This window comes from Schistocerca nitens, chromosome 8 (genome assembly GCF_023898315.1).
Source record: "Schistocerca nitens isolate TAMUIC-IGC-003100 chromosome 8, iqSchNite1.1, whole genome shotgun sequence".
In the NCBI taxonomy this organism is placed as follows: Eukaryota; Metazoa; Arthropoda; class Insecta; order Orthoptera; family Acrididae; genus Schistocerca; species Schistocerca nitens.
In genome coordinates this window covers 112,795,643-112,820,506 of record NC_064621.1, presented here as the reverse complement: position 1 = coordinate 112,820,506, position 24,864 = coordinate 112,795,643, and the positions used below count along the sequence as shown (strand labels likewise).

Sequence of the window (24,864 nt, the reverse complement as noted above, 5' to 3'; positions counted from 1 at the left end):
AGGATTTTTGTTAAGTTGACCGTGTAGTACCTAACGGAAATGGCTTACCGGAAATGAGAGTCGGAATTACGTAAATTTTTGAACAGTACCAAACAAAATTTTGCCTATATGCACTGTTCAACGGATAAAGAAAACGGCCGCCAGCCTAACTAGGCAAGAGAATGATTAACATTCTCGTTTAGGAAAGTAAGTATAAGTAACTATAACGGACAAACACAACCTGGACTTGGCCACACGCGAGTGCAATGAACTCTGACACACATATGTTTTAAGATTGAAGCTAACAACTGGAGCAGCACAAACTATTTGCCAAATAATAACACGTACAGAAAAACACTATCACTTTCAGGGCTTACACAAACTGAGTGGTCTTTATACTGTTAATATGCACACAAGAGAGACAAGCACTTAGTAATCATGAGTATATAATTTCCTACTATGCAATTTTCCACTTTTACTACCATGAGACATAAAATTAATATTAATGTAAGATACTGACTCACTTTCTACGATTAACAGCAGGTAGTAACGTGATCATTTACTAAGCAAAACGTTATAAGCCTCAGTCTTGAGAAATTTTAATTTGAATTTGGCAACAACACATTAATAATCAGTTTTACTAGGAAAATTATTTCGGCAAGCATCATTAACTTTAACTCACTCTCTTGCCACATTAACTTTAACTTTACTCTGTTCAATAGGCATTAATTAGCAAAACTCTAGGCTTTAACTTCTTTTAGTAAGGACACTCGGATATCACTTCAGCTCAAACGGAGAGGAACCTGAGAGGTGTTATGATGAGGAGAAAATCAAGGTTGGTACATAAATTCAGATATAAATTACCTTATATTTCAGCACAATAACACATCCATTAAGCTGATCCTTCACTGTACATCATTACCGTGTTACGTTGCAATGATTGCGCAATGTGGTGGCAACTGCATGTTGGTAGGTGGAATTGCAGGCAGAATTGCTGGAATCTGTCATTTCTTGGTGGCGATGATAGATACAAACTCCAGAACAGCCCAGCTATTTATCCATCCATCCGAGGCATTGGAAAATAACAGAAAAGCCTCTCTCGAAATCAGCACTATGCAACTTTTACACGGCAGTGCACGGACTCGTAGCTCATCTCTGACTGCTGGCTCGTCCCTGACTGACTGCTCGTCCCCGACTGACTCTTGTTCCACCTTTTCCACCTAGGCCAACCACAATTTCCGCGCGCTACACAGTTCCGTTCCCGAGGGGAACCACTACACCGTTTACATACAGAATAACTAACAGCCCTAAGTGAGGATCAGCAGTTTACATAACAGCAATCAAATACATTAAATAAGACAGAACATTTTCACATATTGACACCTCTACAAAAAATTATTCATACAAAATTACAATTATATGCAGTAAGTTTTGTTCCCTCCAAATGGGACAAAGTATTTACAGTACAGATACACTACTTTGCATTGAAACAATCTACGACATCAGAGTTTTAACAAAGAAAAGGGTACACAATTTTATGTTATTGATTCAAACACATTTACAGACGATCAACAATGTAACATTAAATAAAGCAAAAAAAAATTAATAAATAAATCCATACAGCATAAGAGCTGTGGTGTTACACATGCCCCATGTTTCTTTGAAGTTTCCTGTAAGGGATACTTCAAGGGAACATCTATAACACCTAAGTGGTGTTAGCTGCAAAAAAAAAATAATTTATTTCATCCAACTTCAGTTGGGACATAAAAAAAAGGTACATATTACAGACATACAGCATATACACTAAGAAATTTTATACATTTCATCCAAAAACATTTTCAAAGTAAAGCATTTATAGTAATTTTCATTTTCACCCTGCTTCAAGGAAATTAATTTTCATCAATACACAGGATACCTTCAAGCATGTCCATTTCATACACACACCGTTCAAATAAAAGACAAAACGGTACACAAAATAAGCTTCATATTAGTAGACAAGGTATAGCCTTCAAAAAACAATAATAATAATAAACACATATACAATAGCACAGATAATAATAATAAACACATAGACAACAGCATAAATAATTTTAATTCAACCAAGCAGAAATTTGTCTTTCAATGTTTTTTTAAGAATGAAACTTTCAGAGACACACAAGTATGTTAATGATCATAGTACTTTTCACAGGGTTCAGTAGTTAATGTAATGTTCCAAATTTCAGTTTGCATCCACAAATGCACAAATATTTACACAAACAGCCAAGAATACTTTTTTTAAACTGATTCATTAAATACAAAAGTAACTTTTCAAGGTTTTTTCAAAACAATTAACTTTAAAGCTGCTCTTTATTAATAGCAGTCCAAAATGTTTGTTGCACGTAAACACATTAACCGATTCAGAACCTATCTTTAATCATCACTGCTGTGTTTTAAAACAGACAGTCCAAAACTTTAAGTTATTCCAAAAAAGCTAGCATCAAAACATCTACATCCATTTGAATGAGAATGCATATACAATTTTTGATAAATTTTCACTGACTTCAGAAAGAATAGTCAGTTCATAACACATTGACCAATAAAGCTAACTTACTTCACTGCCTGCCTCAGCATAAGCAGTTCATATTATTCATCTGTCTATTATTGGTTTGGCAGTCTTTGTATGTAAACATTTAGACACAAAACACAATTTACATTAAGAACACTAAAATACACATTTTTAAATTGACACACTGCCCCATCCTCTAGGTTTGGCAGTTCATGACCACTTATCAGCTCCTTGCCCCACAATGGCAAGTCCTTTGGCTACTGCTCACATAGCATATATGGTAGCCCTCAACTTCAGGACCACAGCATTTTTGGTTGTTTTGTCTTGTTTTTCTGCCCAACAGCATATTTTTGAGCAGTTTATTGTCATCATCTCCAAGTTTTCCATCATTATGTCACATCTTTGTTACCAATTCCATTAATGGTATAAAACATAACATCTGCAACTTTGAAACAGTAATTAGACACTGGCAACAAAACCATTTCTTTTCAAATGACAACATCAGGAAACATATACATTAATCAAGAAAATATTAAATGTCATACTTGGGATGAAGTCAGGATTAAGAATTTCTTACTACTCCTTTACCATTGCTTTTCCACACACAGTTAGGTCATTACATACATAAAGTCCAGGACAATAATTTTATATCCTATTGCAAGTGCTTTTTGCCTACTTTTTGTGGCACTGGACACATATATCTCATATCTACTTTACACATATTAATCAGGTTTCTCTCTTTAGTTTTGAAACACACATATTTTTTTTTCAACATCATAATTATCCCTATTTTCAAAAACATTTACATTAGTCATAATATAGTATTCATTTACCCTGTTTTCACTATTCTTACCTTTTCTCATCCATATTTTTCTTTCCAATTACTTTTCCATTACATTTTCTCTTTACAATATCCACTATACTTTCATTTTTCTTGGTCATTTTCTAGTGTACCCAATGTAATTATTCATTTCTAGTTACTTGTCCACAAACAATACACAGTATCCTACATTATTTCCACACTATTCAGTTTACTCTGATAGAGAAGAAGGAAAGAAGATAGTAAAAGTTCTGACTGATGAAGAGGAAGGTTGGCAGCACGAAAAGAAACGAAAATAGTGCTGGCAACGACTCGGGTTCCTGGTGCTCGTCAGGCACCTGACAATGCAAAGAATGCATGTCCCCTGAGGGTATTACTTTTCATTCATCATTGGTTTCTATGGACATACAACTTCAGGTCGACTATATTTCTAACTCCTAAAGGCTTCCTCGACCTAGGGTACACAAGAAAATAAGCATTTGCATGTGGAGTTCCTTGCACTTCAAAAGGCCCATTGTAAATGTATCTGAATTTAGAAATTTCATTATTAATTTCACTTGATTTTTCATGGGTCTTCACTAAGACATAATCTCCAAGCTTAAATTGAGTTGTTTTAAGGTTATTATCATGCCTTTTGGATCTAGCGGCTGCTTTCTCTTTCATTCTTTTCTTAACTAACTCTTTCTTTTCATGCAGGTTAATTCCTACAATAGGGGGGAATTGCAAGATCTCTTCAATAATACTTTTACTTTTACGGTCTAACAGAATTTCTTCAGGTGTAAAACCGGTGGTTTCATGGTAAAATGTGTTCATGGTCTTTTCAAAGTCATTTACAAATCTGCCCCAAGCCTTATGGTTATGGTGACAGTAGGTTCTACCTAATCTTCCTAACTCACGCATATATCTTTCGACAGGGTTACTAGCCGGGTGGTAAGCTGAAATATATTTAACTTGAACACCATGTTGCTTCATGCCTTCCTTCCAGATTTTTGAGATAAACTGTGGTCCATTATCAGACAAAACTGCTTTGGGTTTACCAATGGTGTTAAAATACTCAGTCATCTTGCTAAAGACTACTTTAGCAGTGGCTTTCCTGATTGGATATAATTTAATAAATTTGGAGAACACTTATAACACTACAACAATATAAGACCAATTACCTAAGGTTTTTGGTAACGGACCATACAAATCCACTGACAATAATTCTAATGTGTCCTCTGGTATCGTATTCTGCATGAAACCCTGATTTACTCTATTTGTTACTTTTGCCCTTTGACATATATCACAAGATCTTATTCTCTCAGTAATTTTCTTAGTAGCACCTACGTTAATCACAACCACATCAGTTAACTTTTCAATACACTTCTTGGGACCACAATGCCCTAAGGCAAGATGAAAATAATCAATTACTTCAGTCTCAAATTGCTTAGGCCAACACACCTTCCATTCTACAGTGCTGGTATTCTTTCTCCTGTACAAAACTCCATTAAATATCTTGTAAAATCTACTGATTTGTGGGAAATTAGGGTTATTAAAATCAATTTTCACTGACTTCCAAATTTCATCCTCATTCTGGTGGAACCTCATACTTTTACAAATTTGCTCAATTCTTTTCCTACCTGGAACCTCCTTAATATATCTTATATGAAATTTGCCATCTTCATTGGATTCCCTTGGTAAGTTGTTCATACCTTCAGGCAACCGTGATAAAGCGTCAGCTACATAATTGTCACTACCTTTAATATACAATATCTCATAATCAAACTGTTGTAAATACAGGGCCCATCGACTCAACTGGCCGGTAAACAGTCGACAGTTTTTCAAAAAGGTTTATGCCTTGTGGTCTGTATGAATAATAGTTTTATGTCCCCATAAATAAATCCTAAATTTCTTTAATCCCCAAATGATTGCCAAGGCCTCTTTCTCTGAAATAGTATAGTTTTTCTCATATTTAGTTAAAGTCCTACTAGCGAAAGCAATGGTATTATGTTCTGTTTCCCCAAATTCTGTGTTTTCCTGAAATATTTCAACACCGATACCATAAGCACTACTGTCTGTAATCATGTGGAATGGTTTACTTAAAACTGGGTGATGTAAGATGTTTTCCTTTACTAGCTCAGTTTTCAAATTTTCAAAATCTTTCTGACATTCAGATGTCCAAATATATACACTATTTTTCTTCAACAAACTATTCAAATGTGGGCTGTTAAAAGCTTGTCCTTTCACAAATTTGCGGTAAAACCCACAAAGACCTAAAAACGCTTTCAACTGTTTCCGGTTCTTTGGAGGAGGGCACTTTTCAATAGCATTAAGCTTTTCTGGGTCCTTGCCAATCCCAGATGTGGTTATTATGTGTCCTAAAAACTTAATTTCTTGTCTCACAAATTCACACTTTTTTAACTTTAGAGTCATGCCCCCTGCTTGAAGAGCAATAAGAGTTTTGTTTAACAGATCACAATGCTCCTCCAAGTTATCAGTAGCCCCCTGCTTGAAGAGCAATAAGGGTTTTGTTTAACAGATCACAATGCTCCTCCCAGTTATCAGTAGCAATCAATAGGTCATCTACATATACAGTCAATCTGGTACAAAGTTCTTTTCCTAATACAGAATCCAAAGCCCTAATGAAAACAGAAACGGAAGTATTCAAACCAAATGGTACAACTTTGTATTGGTAACATTTTCCTGCAAACAAAAAAGCTGTATATTTCCTAGAATCTTTGTGTAATGGGATCTGCCAATATCCAGCAGTAAGGTCTAAACTAGTTAGATACTTTACATTATGGAACTTTTGTAATAAATCATCTAAATTTTCAGGCCTGTCTACTTCTCTCCTGACAATCTTATTCAATGTCCGAGCATCAATGACTACTCTTACACCTCCATCCTTTTTATTGACTATAATAAGTGGACTATTGTATTCACTATTGCTTCTTTCTATTACCCCCCATTCCAACATTTTATCAATCTCAGCTTGTACTGCTTCTTTCTTAGCTATAGGTATAGGATATGGTTTGACAAAGAATGGTTCATGTTCCAGGATATCCATACGGTATTCAAAGTTATTTACGACACCTGGTTTATCAGAGAACACTTTCTTATTATTATTCAAGATATCAAATAAATCACCTTTCTGTTCACATGATATTTCTTGGATAACATCAACAATTTCCCTAAAACTGTCGGTTTTTTGGTCATCCTGCAATAAACTTCTCACATGGTATATTTCATATATTTGGGATAAACCATCATTTTCAGATTCTATTTTTAACAAAATGGGTTCTACATTCACAGCTTGGACCTGGTTGTCACCTTCAAATTTAATTTCTATTGTTTCTGTTTCCCTATTAATCTTAACAGTTCCATTACCACAATCTAAAATTACTTTTTCCTTGTCTAGCCAATCAATACCTAGAATCATTTCGGCACTTAGTTCAGGGACCACTAAAAAATCATGTTCAAATTTTTGGCTTCCTATTTCAAAGTCCATCAGTACTTGTTTTTGAATGGGCTTGCTGGACCTACCAGTAGCTCCTATAATTTTCACTCCACTAACAGACATTGTTACTAACCCTGGTTTACAGGAAATATGATCAAAGAATGATTCTGATATGGCACTGATTTGGGATCCTGTGTCTAAAAGTACTTGCAGTTCAGTGTTACAAACATTTACCCGTATTATAGTTTGTTTAATAATTCTCTGTTCCTTTTCCTCCTGCTCTTCCCATAACAGATCCTGCTCAACCATAATATCTTTCCAGGAAATATTACCTACTGATTTATGTTGTATATCAGGTGGCTTTTTGGGTTTGTGTACCTCTACATCTTTACAGATCTTTAACAGTTCACGTTCTACTATGTTTGTATCTGGAGGTTCTTTAAGTTTTAGTAAATCTATTTCTGTCATTACATTAAGTAAAGCCTGCCCTAATATAGTGTCATCCGGCGGCTCTTTCGGTTTTGTTTCAGTTACACATTCCAGATTTTGTTTCGAAAATATGTCATTAATTTTTTCGTAACCTCCTTCTGTAAAGGTATAAGTAGATTTGTCTACCTCCGAAAACTCATCTGTATCTGAATCTGTTGTCTCTCCTTCGTCTGAGCTATCACTGATTTCATTTTCGTCATCCGATTCGAGCAGGAATGCCACTTTTAAACAGTGAGGCAAATTATCACTAGATGTTTCCGTCACTTCGTATTTCGACTCATTTTCTACACAATGTACACCGTTTGGACAGTCAGACACTTCTGTTATATCACTTTGAACGATTTCGGCCTTAACTTCATATTTAGTATAATCGTCATGTACTTCGATAACTTTCATTTCATTTTCTTCCATGCTATCAGTTTCAGGCAATCGTGCGAAATTACCACACCCTTCTACCTCAGAATCACTAAACACATTTCCATCAACAACAATTTTGTCTGCACTGTTTACAATGCAATGTTCACTGACGTCCTCCTTTACATCATTTTTACTTATTATTAATTGAGCACACGTCTTTTGCGTGGCATATTCTACCTCCCTTTCCTCTTTATTCATCATAACTCCCCCCACATCTACGTCCTTTACCTCATACACATCATTAATAGTGCCAATATTTCCCTTTTCACTCGCCTTTTCTGTCTCCCTTTCATTCTTTAATAAAGTCTTTTCGCACGTAACCGATACGAAGTTATCTTTATCATATGACGTATTAATTTTATTTTCATTTCTACATTCATTTACTACTGAAACCGGCCATCGGAAATGTCCGATCCCGCCTCTTCTGTCTCTCTCTACGGCAGCCATCTTGTTCTGACGTCTGCCATTTGTGTCTGCTGCCAAATGCACTGCACGCTGCTCCGGCAACCGCTGGCCCGAGCACGAACGGTCACGTGACTTCGCACTGGGAACGCCACTATGTATCACTCCGCGCCCGTCTGCTATAGGCGCGCCCTTAACCTTCCTGCCCCGTAGTTTACATCTTTCCTTCTCGAATCTAATATTTGACATCTTTTCTTTGGGTCCAAAACCGGTTTCCGCGTGAATCCGGCCCGTAACACACGCGGTTTTCAGTTTTCCATTTCGTCTCTATTTTGGAAATTCCGCGGCATGTATCCTCTGCCGCGCGTAGTATAATTTCCTCTACCTCTCGCGCGACCTCTCTGAATTGTGTTTACACGAAACCTATCATTCTCATGTCGTTCTGCTTGGTCATTACTTTCTCGTGAATGATTGTTGTTATTATGAGGACGGGGCTCGTGATTCCTTCGCCAGTGATCTTCATCCTCTACCCTTTCCAAAAACGCAGAAAATTTTCTGTGTGTACTTCCAACATATCGTTTAGAATCCTCAGGCAGTTTCTGCCAAAGAACCCAAACGATCTCAGCTTCAGTCCTTCTAGCCTTCAAATGTATTAGTTTTCTGTACCATGATTCGCAGAATTCTTTCATGGTTTGCCTACCTCTGACATCATACAGTCTGGCCATTAGAAATTCACGCCATAACTGGTCTTGTTTTTGTTCTGACCAGTACTCGTCAATAAATTTTTGTTTAAAGGTCTCAAAAGACATCTGGTTATTATCCAGATTCAACCCCCATCTTTTTGCTTCTCCTGTTAGTGCACTAATTACGACATTAATTTTTTCCTGGTCGGACAAATATTCAGGAAAATTTCTTTCGCAATTCTTTATAAAGTCTAGGGGGTGCCATCCGTTATGCCTCTTCGCAGGGTCGAATTTCTCTTCGCCGTCTAATATTTTACTGAGGGGCATTCTTTCAGTAATATGTGTAGGTCCGGTTTGTATTGTTCTTTCCAAGTCATACATTTTGCCTTGGATTTGTGAAGTGTTATGTTCACACTTCTTTTCGCAAGTAAGAATCTGTTTGGTTAGAGCTCTGCTTGTTTCTGTTACAGACTGTTTGATCTGTGCAAATTCTTCGTTACATTCGGTTTGTATTTCGGATTTAATACCGAATACCTTTTCATCCACTTTAGTACAGACTAGGGGTTCTATTTGATCTTGGATTTTAATTACTTCTGTGTCAAATCTTTCGTTAAGGTCATCAACTTGTCCCTGTATGTTGGCAATATTGCCATTGATGACAGTAATTTCGCTTTTGAGGTTTTTAATTTCATTACTCACAATGTCTACCTTTACATCAACCTTCTCAATCTGTTTACTAATATCATTACCCTGTATTGTAATTAGCTGTCTTTGTTCTACATTTTGTTGCCCCAGTGCTGTGATTAGTTGCCTTTGTTCTACATTTTGTTGCCCCAGTGCTGTAATTTGCGCAGACAACGTTTTTGACAAATCAGTCACATCTGGTGTCTTTTCACTTTTGGGTTAAACTGAATTTTCGTGTTCAAATTCTACAGCCCTTTCTGTTTTTGGGGATTCAAATATATCCCGCGATTCATTAACATAGCCACTGTCTTCGGCAACATCACCCATATTGTCGTGCTTAGTACGCGCGACATTCAAAGCTTCTATCTGTTCATTTACATCGGCGTGGTACCGTACGTAATTTAACTCGCGAGTAATGCCATCTGTTGGTGTGCTCCCTGAACTGCTCTTGATTGCTTTCTGTTCTCGCATGTCTAGATTTATTTCTAATTTCCTGTCCATTTTAGTTGCTATTAAGTATTGATACGTTTTATTTTCAATTTAAGTTGAACTTTCACTACCAGTTCTGCCAAATAAGTTACAGGTTCGTGCCGCTGGACGTTTTATGTTCACTTAATGTTTGTAAAATTCTAACTACTTATAATTTTTTCCGGCTGTAGGTGCAAGCTGAACAACGTCCTGTCACGCGGCGCCACGTATAACACTACAACAGCGTATTTACGTAGCTTATACTATAAAATACCAAGTTTGGCTTAGTACATACGATGCCCCAACAGAACAATTAGTCCTGTCACGGAAAAGCCACGTATAACACTCCTCTCTGCTACTATTGTACCATAACCTTAAAGCTGGAAACAGGCTTTGAAATAAAACTATTTTGTTATAGTAATTATGGTATAAAGTAACAGAGCTGTGTTACCCTCTGGGAGGATTTTTGTTAAGTTGACCGTGTAGTACCTAACGGAAATGGCTTACCGGAAATGAGAGTCGGAATTATGTAAATATTTGAACAGTACCAAACAAAATTTTGCCTATATGCACTGTTCAACGGATAAAGAAAACGGCCGCCAGCCTAACTAGGCAAGAGAATGATTAACATTCTCGTTTAGGAAAGTAAGTATAAGTAACTATAACGGACAAACACAACCTGGACTTGGCCACACGCGAGTGCAATGAACTCCGACACACATATGTTTTAAGATTGAAGCTAACAACTGGAGCAGCACAAACTATTTGCCAAATAATAACACGTACAGAAAAACACTATCACTTTCAGGGCTTACACAAACTGAGTGGTCTTTATACTGTTAATATGCACACAAGAGAGACAAGCACTTAGTAATCATGAGTATATAATTTCCTACTATGCAATTTTCCACTTTTACTACCATGAGACATAAAATTAATATTAATGTAAGATACTGACTCACTTTCTACGATTAACAGCAGGTACTAATGTGATCATTTACTAAGCAAAACGTTATAAGCCTCAGTCTTGAGAAATTTTAATTTGAATTTGGCAACAACACATTAATAATCAGTTTTACTAGGAAAATTATTTCGGCAAGCATCATTAACTTTAACTCACTCTCTTGCCACATTAACTTTAACTTTACTCTGTTCAATAGGCATTAATTAGCAAAACTCTAGGCTTTAACTTCTTTTAGTAAGGACACTCGGATATCACTTCAGCTCAAACGGAGAGGAACCTGAGAGGTGTTATGATGAGGAGAAAATCAAGGTTGGTACATAAATTCAGATATAAATTACCTTATATTTCAGCACAATAACACATCCATTAAGCTGATCCTTCACTGTACATCATTACCGTGTTACGTTGCAATGATTGCGCAATGTGGTGGCAACTGCATGTTGGTAGGTGGAATTGCTGGCAGAATTGCTGGAATCCGTCATTTCTTGGTGGCGATGATAGATACAAACTCCAGAACAGCCCAGCTATTTATCCATCCAGCCGAGGCATTGGAAAATAACAGAAAAGCCTCTCTCGAAATCAGCACTATGCAACTTTTACACGGCAGTGCACGGACTCGTAGCTCATCTCTGACTGCTGGCTCGTCCCTGACTGACTGCTCGTCCCCGACTGACTCTTGTTCCACCTTTTCCACCTAGGCCAACCACAATTTCCGCGCGCTACACAGTTCCGTTCCCGAGGGGAACCACTACACCGTTTACATACAGAATAACTAACAGCCCTAAGTGAGGATCAGCAGTTTACATAACAGCAATCAAATACATTAAATAAGACAGAACATTTTCACATATTGACACCTCTACAAAAAATTATTCATACAAAATTACAATTATATGCAGTAAGTTTTGTTCCCTCCAAATGGGACAAAGTATTTACAGTACAGATACACTACTTTGCATTGAAACAATCTACGACATCAAAGTTTTAACAAAGAAAAGAGTACACAATTTTATGTTATTGATTCAAACACATTTACAGACGATCAACAATGTAACATTAAATAAAGCAAAAAAAATTAATAAATAAATCCTTACAGCATAAGAGCTGTGGTGTTACAGACTACATTCCATTATCCTCGTTTTGCTTTTTTTGATCTTCATCTTATACCCTCCTTTCAAGGCACTGTCCATTCCGTTCAAATGCTCTTCCAAGTCCTTTGCTGTCTCTGACAGAATTACAATGTCATCCGCGAACCTCAAAGTTTTTATTTCTTCTCCATGGATTTTAATACCTACTCCGAATATTTCTTTTGTTTCCTTTATTGCTTGGTCAACATACAGATTGAATAACATCGTGGATAGGCTACAACCCTGTCTCTCTTCCTTCCCAACCACTGCTTCCCTTTCATACCGCTCGACTCTTATAACTGCCATTTGCCTTCGGTACAAATTGTAAATAGCCTTTCGCTCCCTGTATTTTACCCCTGCCACCTTTAGAATTTGAAAGAGAGTATTCCAATCAAATGGTTCAAATCGCTCGGAGCACTATGGGACTCAACATCTGATGTCATCAGTCCCCTAGAACTTAGAACTACTTAAACCTAACTAACCTAAGGACATCACAACCATCCATGCCAGAGGCAGGATTCGAACCTGCGACCGTAGCAGTCACGCGGTTCAGGACTGAAGTGCCTAGAACCGCACGGCCACCGGGGCCGGCAGTATTCCAATCAACATTGTCAAAAGCTTTCTCTAAGTCAACAAATGCTAGAAACGTAGGTTTCCCTTTCCTTAATCTTTCTTCTAAGATAAGCCGTAGGGTCAGTATTGCCTCACGTGTTCCAACATTTCTACCGAATCCAAACTGATCTTCCCCGAGGTCGGCTTCTACCAGTTTTTCCATTCGTCTGTAAAGAATTCGCGTTAGTATTTTTGCAGCTGTGATTTATTAAACTGATAGTTCGGTAATTTTCACATCTGTCAACACCTGCTTTCTTTAGGATTTGAATTGTTATATTCTTCTTGAAGTCTGAGGATATTTCGCCTGTCTCATACATCTTGTTCACCAGATGGTAGAGGTTTGTCAGGACTGGTTCTCCTAAGGTTGTCGGTAGTTCTAATGGAATGTTGTCTACTCAAGGGGCCTTGTTTCGAGTCAGGTCTTTCAGCGCTCCGTCATACTCTTCACGCAGTATCATATCTCCCATTTCATCTTCATCCTCTTCCGTTTCCATAATATTGTCCTCAGATACATCGCTCTTGTATAGACCCCCTTTATACTCCTTCCACCTTTCTGCTTTCCCTTCTTTGCTTAGAACTGGATTGCAATCTGAGACCTTGATATTTATGCAAGTGGTTCTCCTTTCTCCAAAGGTCTCTTTAACTTTCCTGTAGGCAGTATCTATCTTACCCCTAATGAGATAAGCCTCTACATCCTTACATTTGTCCTCTAGCCATCCCTGCTTAGCCATTTTACACATCCTGTCGATATCATTTTTGAGACGTTTGTATTCCTTTTTGACTGCTGCATTTACTGCATTTTTATATTTTCTCCTTTCATCAATTAAATTCAATATTTCTTCTGTTAGCCCAGGATTTCTATCAGCCCTCGTCTTTTTACCTACTTGATCCTCTGCTGCCTTCACTACTTCATCCCTCAAAGCTACCCATTCTTCATCTACTGTATTTCTTCCCCTATTCCTGTCAATTGGTAATACCGATAGAAAACTTGATGAATTTCTTGCTACTACGTAAATTAGTGCTGCGGCTGAATCTACAGAAATGAAAATGGAGCTTCTTTCGTCATAGAAGTGAGGTTCAAATGCCTCTGAGCACTATGGGACTTAACTTCTGTGGTCATCAGTCCCCTAGAACTTAGAACTACTTAAACCTAACTAACCTAAGGACAGCACACACATCCATGCCCGAGGCAGGATTCGAACCGGCGACCGTAGCAGTCCCGCGGTTCCGGACTGCGCGCCTAGAACCACTAGACCACCGCGGCCGGCGTATATAAGTGAGGAATAGAATTTTACGGATTTGTGACGTTATGCGATCGCCTCAGGGAATCCATAAGGTTCCTCGGGTTTGGTTTTAGGTCGACAGATTCGTATTGACTAAATAATGGTAGGTTCACTCTCATGTCAGACGCATAGGAAGGTATCATAGCAAATTGTGGAAGCATTTTCCATATATTCGCGCCAACGAGAAGTTTTTCCCGTCAGAGAGTAGACGTTGGTTCACTCATGACCCCCAAAGGCTGACCATTATGGACAAAAATACTGTATGGCTGTCGATAAATAGTCAAAGTATGGTAAATGTTTTTACATCCCTTGCTCAACATGAAACTCATTGTAGTAGGGAACATCTTAGTAAATTTTTAGTGAACTTCTAGGTCCATACGTAAATCGAGGAAGGTAAGTTATGCGTGACAACTTCTTCACATAAGCTGCACTAGCATGACTGCTGAAAGCAAAGTGAATAAGCTTGCTTACTACAATTAACAAAATTACAAAGGAAGTGCCCGGAACAGGAAGAAAGTTCGCCAGGACGAGCGCCAGACTGTAGTTCTCGGAAACGGTGGCGTGATCCTTCCAGTGTATCAGGGAATACCAGGAGAGTACGGAGTAATTCTCAGTTACTTTCTATATTTTGACTAAAGTTCAGTCTTGATCACATCATGTATGTTTTAATGATATAGGTAACCGGTTTCGGTTCTTTCTACAAAACCATCAACAGACCTGTGGATAAATTTTAAGAAATACTAGATACCAATCTTTAAATAAAATGAAAGTGTCTAATGAAATCAAAATTTTAACAAGATAAAATAAAATTAATTATACCCATGGCTCCCTTAGGATGGTAGGCGGAGCTCTCCTCGCTGCTACGCAGTCAACTGATGGTTATGAGTGCTGAGCACGAGCTTAAATATGCAGAGGCTCCGCCTACTTCCTGTCACACTACTTCACAACTGCCAATCAGCGTTCATAATATGACGCCATCGTCAAAGTATAAAAGTAGGAAATACACTAATAACATAAAATTGATTCATTTAAATGTCTGATTAACAGATAGTTAGTATGTCTACAGTTTATTTATATTTTGGATAAAAACAGTGAACTACGATGTGTAGTGGTTGTGCCTTCTATGGGCAACCTTAATACTATTACAGTGCCAGTTACATCAAAGACGTGAAAGTCCTTGGCGTTGTGGTATATATCGATTATACCGAGTCGCCTACATCACAATTGCATCTTTGTTGGATGCTGCAGAATCGTCTTATTTTAACTGTAGTTTTTATAACAATATTCATTATAGCAGTAGGGTAGCAGCCAAGAGTACGTTCCACATTATGTATGTCTGAATAACTGATGAGACTGCTGATTAAATTTTTTTAAAATCATCGATCTAATGGTTTTTATAATAATCAATGTCAATTTAATTTTTTTTATATGTCATACAGCATATTTTACATGCATTGCTTTTGCCATGGGTATAACTAGTATTATATTTTTAAAAAACAAAAGAGTAGATGCTTTTATTATAATATTTCGTCAAAAAGGTCGTAATAAACTTTTTCGTGAAAATCTAATTGTTCATTGAGCAGCATTGATGATTTGGTTTTCAAATGAGCATATATCTCGATTTCTTCTAGGATATTCATAAGTAAGCCTTTATTTGCATAATGAAGAACTTGTAAATTCTGTTGTACTGTCCCCTCAGAATGATTATTGAACGCTATATGATGGCCAAATACAGACTTTGTTCGAGAGGTACCTGACGTATGTTCTTTGTACCTTACTGCAATATTTCGACCTGTTTGGCCGATATATATTTTCTCACAGTCTCTACATTGGATCTTGTACACTCCTGATCTGGTAGATTTTCCATTATCTTTACTTATGGTATGTCTTAATTTTTGTTGTAAAGTATTGTCAGTTGTAAATGCTATTGTTATTCCAGAATTTTTGAATAAATTAGTAATTCTATCTGATATGTTTCCCATATATGTTATCATCATATATTTTGGATTACCTATTAGTGGAGTACTTCATGATTGTTGTACTATATTAAAAATGATATCTACCTGTCGTGTGTCAAAAGAGTTGGTTTTTGCAATTTGTTTTAAGATGGTCATTTCTTTTTTGATCTCATTAGATTCTAGCGGTAATTTTAGTATTCGGTGTATCATAGACTTAAAAAATGTTTTTTTATACTTGTCAGGACGACATGATGTGGCATTAATAATAACATCAGTGGTTGTAGGTTTCCTGTATATGGTGAATAAATGTTTCCCATTGTTATTAGTTATAGTGAGATCTAGGCAGTTAATAGATTTTCGATTTTCATGCTCAACTGTAAATTGTAACTTCGGATGCATAGAGTTTAATTTTATAGCAAGTTTCTCAATTTCATCTTTTGAACCATTATAAAGCAATAATGTATCGTCTACATATCGCTTGTAATATATGATTTTATTTGCTATATCAGAGTTATTTTTCAGGAATTGCGTCTCAATGTGGTTCACGAAAATGTCTGCAACTGTCCCAGGCAAAGAATTTCCCATTGCTAAGCCATCTTTCTGACAATAGATTTTAGTATTAAAAGAGAAATAATTATAATCTAAAGTGCATTCAAGTAGTTCTATAAATTCGATTATTTCGTCTTTAGTCATATTTTTGTATTGTATTAAGTTATCCCTAATTATATTAATCGTCTCATTAACGGGTATATTTGTATATAAATTTTTAATATCTTATGAGGCGAAACTTGCACTTGTTGGAATGTCTATATTGTGGATTTGTTGTGCTAGTTCATAACTGTTTTTGATACTGAAATTGCTGTCATATGTATAGAATGCTTTCAAAATTGTATTAAGTTTCATATTTAGTTTATATGAAGGACTACTTTTGTTGTTGACAATAGGTCATATAGATTTCTCTTTTTTATGCAGTTTAATCTGTGATCTGTGATCTTTTGAGTGGGGTCTTTAGTTACTTCAACGATCCCATTTTCATTAAAAAAATAAGAGTGTTTTAAATATACAATCGTCTTCCTTAATAATAACAAGGGTATTTCCTTTATCGGCCTTTACCACAATTACTTTCTCTGCTAGTAGTTTATTATTGATATTTTTAAGTGCTTTATCTTCAGTTTTTCTATGCAGTTTATTTTTCTCTTTTAAAATTAAATCCTTCGTTTTTAGGGCTATCTTACATGCTTCGGGATTATTTATTTTCGATATTTTGCTTGTTGCTATAACATCAGCAATTATGTGTTTAACATTCGTATTATTTAGTGGGGGAGTTAAGTTATATTTTAAGCTTTTGTCAAGTAGCGACATTTCGGACTTTGTGAACTGAATATCAGTAAGATTTATTGTCCTTGGATAAAATTGATGTATATTGTTGACCTTTTCTAAAAGCTTATTTTGTTGTTTAGCTACAAGTAAATCAATTTTTCTCTGATGTCTTTGGGTAATCGCTTTACGTAAAAAGTCTATTTTCCCATCAATGCTGCTTAGTAAAATAAAAAAATCAAAGGTGAGAATTCTTTACTTAGCAATAAATGCAGACTATACATTTCGATATTTAAAAGATCTTTTATCTTAAAAACTTCTCTAATTTCAGATTTAATCCATAAAATACTACTCTTTTGTTGTATATATGTTACATTACTAGATTTGGATTGGATATTGATTCTAGCATATTTTGGTATGATATGTTCCATGAGACAAGTTTTATTAAATTTAATTTTCATACCAAATCATCAATGCTGCTCAATGAACAATTAGATTTTCGCGAAAAATTTTATTACGACCTTTTTGACGAAATTTTATAGTAAAATCATCTACTCTTTTGTTTTTTAAAAATATAAGACTAGTTATACCCATGGCAAAAGCAATGCATGTAAAATATGCTGTACAACATTTAAAAAAATAAAATTGACATTGATTATTATAAAAACTATTAGATCGATGAATCTAAAAAAATTTTATCAGCAGTCTCATCAGTTATTCAGACATACATAATGTGGAATGTACTCTTGGCTGCTACGCTACTGCTATAAAGAATATTGCTATAAAAACTACAGTTAAAATAAGACGATTCTGCAGCATCCAACAAAGATGCAATTGTGATGTAGGCGACTCGGTATAATCGATATATACCACAACGCCAAGGACTTTCGCATCTTTGATGTAACTGGCACTGTAATAGTATTAAGGTTGCCCATAGAGGGCACAACCACTATACATCGTAGTTCACTGTTTTTATCCAAAATATAAATAAACTGTAGACATACTAACTATCTGTTAATCAGACATTTAAATGAATCAATTTTATGTTATTAGTGTATTTCCTACCTTTATACTTTGACGATGGCGTCATATTATGAACGCTGATTGGCAGTTGTGAAGCAGTGTGACAGGAAGTAGGCGGAGCCTCTGCATATTTAAGCTCGTGCTCAGCACTCATAACCATCAGTTGACTGCGTAGCAGCGAGGAGAGCTCCGCCTACCATCCTAAGGGAGCCATGGGTATAATTAATTTTATTTTATCTTGTTAAAATTTTGATTTCATTAGACACTTTCATTTTATTTAAAGATTGGTATCTAGTATTTCTTAAAATTTATCCACAGGTCTGATGATGGTTTTGTAGAAAGAACCGAAACCGGTTACCTATATCATTAAAACATACATGATGTGATCAAGACTGAACTTTAGTCAAAATATAACAATTAATTGATCACTGCTTTCCAAAAATGTTTATCAAAATTGTGTCAGTTACTTTCATTCTGATGGACAAATTGGAACCGACACGAAGCCAGTGCCTAACACAGTGACATGTAGCAACGAAATTAACAATGGGGCAGATGTTGTTTGATAGGATGGACAGAAAGTACACATTGAAACCCAATGGAAGAAGGGAGTCTGTTAACACTTGTTACAAGATTCCTTATTTAGCAGGTACTATTGCTCCAGTACTCTGGAGAGAAGTAGTTATCTTGAAAATAAGACGATAAGACTTACTTTTCAAAGTCGCGGAGGACCTTACCAAAAATTATATAGGAACCAAGGTCAGTGTTGCTGCTCTTCAGGTCGAATCATCAGACGTAGGTGGTTGCCGCAGCCACAGTTGGGTATGAATATTTTGCAAAGAAGGGGAAAGTGTACACAAATGCACAAGGTGCGACAAAACAGTATGCAAGAACTGTGCTCTTACGGATTTGTGCATATCGCTAATCATATTTCTAACACCAACCTTCATCTTTTCCTGTAGAGACACTGTGTCAAAGTGCAGACCTATATTAGACGATGGTAAAGTATTTATTGTAAATGTGTGTTGATGCTCACTTGAAGAAAAAATAATTTTTAAGAAAAACTATTTGGCTTGTCTGTATTTATGTAATAATTCAAGAATTATTCATGATATTCCAAACAATATTTGCGTATTTGCACATTTAAGTTAAACCAAACAACATTAAGGAAATATTGAATTTTTATTTTGTTACATGAAGATATGTTAAAGTAAACTGTAACTGTCTGGCGTGACTGTATTTAATGTTTAGAATTAAAAGAAGAAACAGACCATTAGCATGGGTATTTACTACAGAAAAACTCATCCCCTGCAATACAAGTTTTAAGAACGAACTGTAGACACATCAACTAGAAATGGCAATTCCGATTGCAATTTTAGTGAATTCAAAAATCTGTTGGGTCTTGTGTTGACATGAAATATATATCACATTAACTCATTTGTAAAGTAATCAGCTGTTGGAAGCTATTTTATGCACAGGAGTGAGATTCTTTACAGAATCCGGAGTGGAGGTTCACTGACATACGTAGAAGACAGAAACAAACAAAAACATTCCAGTGAAAGTTCATATTACATGTTATCACAACTGAAGTAAATACAGGATTTGTACTGAGCTAAAATTGCGTACTTTCTACTAGTCTCACTACTTGCCGTCTCAACACAAATCACAAGTGCCACTGACATTCAGATCCCTGGCAGGGAGCAACAATTGAAAGTGATGTTCTGTGGATCTTAATTCATAAAGTTTATGGACTGCCCTTAAAGGTAGGCCGTACTGTGATTTGCATTAAACGGTATATAAATACAGTTAGCTTATTCCCTGAAAAAAACTCACAACTTTCCCGTGAACGTAACGACGATGAAATTTGTCGTTGAACTGACCTTCGATCACGCACCACGGACGCTTTCTGTTTATCTCTTCGGCATCTCGTATCTTCGTACAAAAACAACTTACGTGACTCGCTGAACACATACAGGGTGATTATAATTAAAGTTAAACTTTCAAACCGCTATAGAAATAACACCACAGCTCAGAATGACGTCAAATTGCTACGGAATAATGTCGAAGGGGAAAAACGTATGGCAGAAGAAAAATAGTTACAAAATGTACCAATAGATGGGGCTGTAAGCATCATAATTTAATAGTGGTCGCCTACTAATGACAAAGGAATCATACAACAATGCCTAAGGTATGTGTTTGACAGTAAACAAACTCTACTACTCAGAGTGCATGGGTGGAAAAGTGTGATACTGTTAGTTACGTAAGCCCATCCGCAACGGCCACATCTCTCGGATGGGAAAAAATCTGTTTTTGATTTTTCTGAGGCAGGAAAACCGTATAAAAAGGATCTCTCACATCAGTTTGTAATCGTCCTGAGCCAAAAACCGCATCAGAACATCAACCACATTGGTTTTTAGTTGTCTGAGGCCAAAAACAGCATAAAAAGCATCAATCAAAATAAAATCGGATTATTAATTTCCGCGTGACAGGCGCAAAACATGTTCAATATGCTGTCCTCCGTTTTCTGCAACAAGTTGAATCTGAGAAACGTTACGTTCCACATGTCATCAAAGTGTTTCCGGGATCACGTTCAGAATGTGTTGCGCAATGCGTTAGATTGCAGTTTGCACTCGGAACACTGAACACATCTTTCAGATAGCTCCACAGCCAGAAGTCACACGGATTAAGATCAGGTGATTGGGCGGCAAGGTTGTAGGGAAATGGCGGCGGATAATTCTAGCATTTCCAAATGGCGCTTCAGCAACTGCTTAACAGGATTTGCAATGAGCGGGTGTGCGCCATCTTGAATAAAAATGATCCTATCCACACAATCCACGCTGCTGGAGAGTTGGAATGACGTGCATGAGCCAAAGACAGTCATAGCACTTACCAGTGTCGGTACAGGTAACAGGACCGGAAGTACCTGTCTCTTCGAAAAAAGATGGCCCTTTGATAAATAACGTCTAAACCCGCACCACACAGTGACCTTTTCAGGATGAAGTGGTACTGGTTGATTTGCGTGTGGATTTCCTGTTGCCCACATTTGACAATTATGTTTATTGATATATCCTGTCAGATGGAAGTGTGCTTTATCTGACTATAAAATCTTCCACGGTCTATCATTATTCTCTTCCATGCTACCAAGAAACTCTAAATCAAAGGTCCCTCTTGCTGGCAGGTGAACAGGAAGCAATGAATGCATAGTAAAGAAGATGTTTCGTAGGACTTTACGCACCGTGCTCACGGGTATGTCCAATGTTCGAGTAATTCTCCGTACACTACACGTTTGCACACAACCACTCATCTCCTCCTGCATTGCTGGGGCCACTGCTTCCACTGACGTCGAATCAATTCGTTTCCTCCCTGTATTAGGGTGCACACCAAAATTCCGCGTCTTTTCGAATTTCCGAATCATTTTCTCCAGACCAACGGCAGTCATCGGACCAAAGTCTCTTTTCAAACCATTCAGCGTCCGAAACTTCTGCAGAGCGACGTGTGCACAGTCATAATTCTGGTAATACAGCTTTACAAGTAGAGTCCGATCCTGCATTGAGACAGTTATGGCGAACGCCGCAGACGCGAAAGGAGGAAAAGCCGTGTACCTGGAGTGTTTATACCAACTTCAATGGTTTGTGGGCATTACAGGTGTTTTCATTTACATATTATGATACATATAGCGCCATCTATTGCTCAGTTTTCACATTTCTTCTTCTGTCATACGTTTTCCCCCTCCTTCGATAATATTTCGTTGCAATTTCATGTCATTCCGACCCGTGGTGTTATTTCTACAGCGTTTTGAAAGTTTAACTTTAATTATACTCACCCTGTGTATATTCATCACCACCTTTGTCAAATTGGGCTGCTTAAGACGCTAAAGAATTCCGGAACTGAAGCATTGAAGCAATAGGATGGAAATAACGAGAAATGGTCCTTGTGGTGCGCAAAAACGTTATGCACAACTCAGATTGCAATACATAGGTTAAGATGAACAAACAGCATGGCTCATTGGGTATCAACACACGTTGAATATCAAGTCAGTCGTTGAACAAATTGTGATTAAACTACAGGATCTATGTTCGCCATCTAATTATAAAAATGCAATTATAATTATGGAAATCAGTGATTTTAATTTATCTCGGTAATTGTCACAAGGAACAGGAATAGCATTTATTGGCCCTATCTCCGGTTAATGGAGAAATGGACTGAAGACCTTTGGGCAACATGCAAAATGACAGTAAAAATTTTCATTACCAAGTCCACTGTTGGCATCTCAGCCACTTTAATGCAATCTACTTGGCCTCAAACCCTCTTCAGCGACCACGAGAAGAGTGCCCATTCACACAAGGTATTTACCCGAAAAACGGCCAGTAGCAGCTGGCTTCGCATTTCTAGCTTCCATCGGGCCTTGAGTCAGGACCCAAAGACATCAGAGTTCTATGAAGATCGACTGTGAGAAAAACAAGGAAGTATCTCACAGTTTCGAGTTGGCAATTTAGGGTATCTAGCAGATAGTGATACTAAGCTATAAACAATTTTCCCTCAGTCAGAGTATGTTCAAATTGAAGCAGAGGATCCCACAGGTAACAACAACTGCCTTGCGGACAGAAGAAGCAGACAAAGAATGCGCGTGTGAGAATCGACGAGATGAAGTAGGCGCAATTTCCGATTATAGCTTTTGACTCCATGAAAGAATACCAGTAATGCCAAGTGTCGTTTGAGAAATCAGTAAGATTTGTGCATCCAGTGGTTAAAATAAGTTAAGAAACTATTGTTGATGAATATGAACGTAAATGAATTTTAGGAAATGATAGGTTTATGAGATATGTCCGTCCATTTTAGAATTTTACGTAATAGTTGAGAAAAGTGAGGGGGTTATCGCTGCCAGCAGGTGTTTCACGTCCATGTCTGGTTAAAGTCCCAGTCTCGACATTTAAGTGCGTTAAGTCTTCAGCTACAAACGTGTACGTCGCTGCAGTACGTTCTCAAGCGTCTTCTACCATACCCGCTATGTCTACGAACCTACGAGAGCGTGCTGAAAAAATGTGCTTCTTATTTTTCAAGTGAAAACTCTTAACTATTTTTAAATTGAGCAAACTTTGTTTGTATTTATCAAATTTATTCACTATTTATACATATTTATTTCTTAACGCAGACACCCTGGTGTGAAACACCTTCCTCCCAACGAGAGACCAGTTCGTTGATACCGTCACTGTAGAATTTTTGATTTTTTTGACGGGCAACAACCTCACCTTTGGTTGTAAAGTTTCCCGATTACCTAAGTGAAGTCCTCGAAGGTGTCCTTTAAGTCTTCGAAATAGATGAAAACTGGATGAGGGCAAGTCGGGATTGAGTGGAGGATGGTCGATGACAGTAGTTTCTAGGCGTCGGATTTTTCAGACGTTGCAGCACTCGTGAGTGGTCTGGTAGTGTCATACTGAAAGAAAGGGTGCATTGTGTGTGGACAAACTCTTAGAATTCGAGCTTTCGTTTTCCTGAGGGTCTCACGATATATAGGTACAGTTACTTCACACACCACTTTATTAAGGCTACAATTCGTAGCCTTGTATCGGCACAGGGTTGCAACTTGCGTCAGAGAAGCTGGAAAGTCTACCGAGTAACGTGCATTGCATGTAATACCCGATCTGGTGTCGGCAATAGAGAAAAAAATTCAAGGCACTACTTTACAGCACGCCCTCGCATTTCATTTGCGCTATATTCATAATGTAAGTGACTATCAAAAGTATTCCCTTCGAAGGCCACACAGACATCTTGCATAAATGACGGTGCTTATATACCCGCATCGGAATTATGCTGGATTCCATGCACGCTGCAGCAACGCCCTCAAACGGTAACTGTTTAATCCCTCCTTGCAACATCATCCACCTGTCTGTTCCAGAATCGGCTTCATTGGTTTCTGTTCCTCATAGTGACGTTTGACATTTATTTCTCGATGGCTCGCTCAATTTTAAGACTGATTTCTTTTTTATTGCAGTCACTCATCCACACCCATTCTAAATATATAGAATCCGTCGACTGGCTCAACGATTACAATGTTTTTCTATGTTGCTTTGTTACCATACATTGCTTGTGTGTTATATTTGTCCTATTGCAAGCTACACACACGGCCTGTAAGATCTTTTATTCATTGACAAATAGAATCTATGCATCGGGCAGAGAGGCTCCATGCGGTACAGCAGGGTCATTTGGTTCTCCGGCATTACAGGCCTCAGGCGGCGATACATTGTATAGCCTGTCCCGAATCAGAGCGTTGCTCGCTATCATTCCACCCCCAGTCTGTTTCTGATTGATGCACGGTCCGACAAGGACAATCGACTGCAAATTCGATGGACGGGTCAAATTCCGAAGGGGGCGCCCAGCCTCCTAGTCAGGACGAGAGCCAATGAATGTCAGTCGGCAACCAGTTTGGACGCCTGCCACTCATCCGACCATAGCTTCGTGATTCGCCTTGGGAGCATCTCTTGGAAACGTTTTCCAACCAAATTAGCATTTTGATGTAGTCGTGAAATACTCTACCTGACGTTGAAACTCTTCCAAATGAAACTTGAGCAGTGTATATAATTGATTCCATAATAAAAAGTGTGAACTGTTAGCAACCTTGGCAGAAGTGATATAATCGCATTCGCGTTTGTTACGCGTTGT

The 24,864-nt window shown here is 37.4% G+C and overlaps 1 protein-coding gene across 1 annotated transcript in view; it reads right to left on the bottom strand.

Annotated features, from left to right (window-relative positions):
- Positions 1-24,864, bottom strand: part of LOC126198816 (myogenesis-regulating glycosidase-like) — a 297,131-nt gene that overhangs the window by 185,322 nt on the left and 86,945 nt on the right. The gene's annotated exons all lie outside the window — the stretch shown is intronic.